Source organism: Octodon degus, unplaced genomic scaffold, assembly GCF_000260255.1.
Source record: "Octodon degus isolate 3935 unplaced genomic scaffold, OctDeg1.0 scaffold00337, whole genome shotgun sequence".
Lineage (NCBI taxonomy): Eukaryota > Metazoa > Chordata > Mammalia > Rodentia > Octodontidae > Octodon > Octodon degus.
Window position 1 is genome coordinate 70,154 of NW_004524913.1, and position 1,725 is coordinate 71,878.

A 1,725-nucleotide genomic window follows, 5' to 3' on the forward strand; every position below is an offset into this window, starting at 1 on the left:
CTGCACGGGGCTCAGAGGCCAGCTGGAACAAGCAGGCATTCTCTGGGCAAAAACAAGTGCTGCAGGGCAGCTCCGTGAAATGGAAAATGAATGTGGCGCATGATGATGAAAGTATGGGGCACCGTCACAACACAGGGGCAGAGGGGGTACTGGGCTCTGCCTGGCAGCCGTCATTTACATAAGATGCTTTCACAGTTAAGCATTGGCAAGACCTTGCCCCCTGCGAACAGCAAGCAGTAACACGTCCTTTTAGAACTTGCTATTTTGTTATCTATTATTATTTGGATTTTGAACAAAATTGATGGGGTAGGAGCAAGTGGAGAAATCTGTGGAGAGCCCAAAAGGTCAGAGAACCAAGTTCCCAAAATCTTTTAGTTTACCTAACATCTCTTCTTTTAGCCTTTCATTACGTTCTTCAATTTGCTTAGGTAATCTCATACAAGCTTCTCTTGCTTGATGCACAGACGGATCCTTTTCTAGTACAGCTTTATAGTCTTCAGGGCTTCATCTAGTTTGTCTATCTTGTACAGCTCTGCTTGCCTCAGTATTGCCTCAATGTAGCAGGGATTGCCTTACTGCAGTCACTGATGGCCATCTCCTTCCTGTCCTGTTTCATCCTTGCTGAAACTCTGTTTGAAAACAGAATAGATGTGTCCTTCTGGAAGCATGCTTGGCACATCTGAAGGGCTTGAGTGTGAGAACTCTCAGCTTCTAGGAAATCTTTCTTAAACTATTCATTTCCTTCTTCCTTTAGCCTAGTGATCTCTTCTATTCTTTTCTGTTTCTCTTCATCTGGCATTTTTTTCCAGTTCTAGTAATTGTTCTTCATCTAGTTCCAAGGAATTCACATCGTGATTGGCTTTGTTCTGAACCTTATCCACTCCTGACTCCTACTCAAATGAGGCACTGCAATCATGAAAACACTCTTCTTCACCCTGGGCCTCATCATCCTTGAGCAGCTTTCTCTGAGAAAGCTGATATATGGGATGAGGAGCCACAGATCTGGCACAATCTGCTTCCTGGGGCTCTGCAATCTTCAAACCATTGACCAGATCCTCTGGAACCTTACAGCTATCTGACTTCTCCTCCATGCTGATTTGTTAGAGAGGTAAGGCTGAAGCTGGCTTCCAGCTTCCAAGTCTGTGATATTTTCCCCATATTTTGTAATATTTACATAGACTACTTGTTGAACATCCCTAATCCAATAAGCTGAAATGTGAAAAGCTCCAAACTCTGAAAATTTTGAATGTCATGCTGGTACTCAAAGCTTTGGAAAGTGAAATAATGCATCCGTCCTCTCATATACAGAATCTCCTTTTTATTAGTATATGTTTCCAGTACATCAAATTTACATTCTTTTGGGGGAATGAGTACATGCACATAATACAGTTAGTTTCATTTTTTATATCTCATTCCCCTTCCTTCATATTTCCTTCTCTCCTACTTTAAGTCCCCTTTCCCCATTTTCATTCTTGTTGATATTGTGAATTTTAGCTCATGTTCATGATATATAAGAATAAAAAGGATATTAGGTGGAATAACCTAAGATTATTAAGTGGAATCAGTGCTTCTACAAAGAAATAATGGGAAATTAGAAGTGATGTTATGGAAAAAGAAGGGGGCTAACAAGAAGGGGAAGAGTTGTGATGAAGGAATGTGTAATCAAAACACATTATACGTATGCACATATATGCCAAAATGACACTCACTAATCTGTGTAACTAA

The 1,725-nt window shown here is 40.7% G+C and overlaps 1 pseudogene; it reads right to left on the reverse strand.

The window, feature by feature from the left end:
• Positions 1–267: 267 nt before the first annotated feature.
• LOC101584032 lies at positions 268–1,091 on the reverse strand (annotated as a pseudogene).
• Between the last annotated feature and the right edge of the window lie 634 nt (positions 1,092–1,725).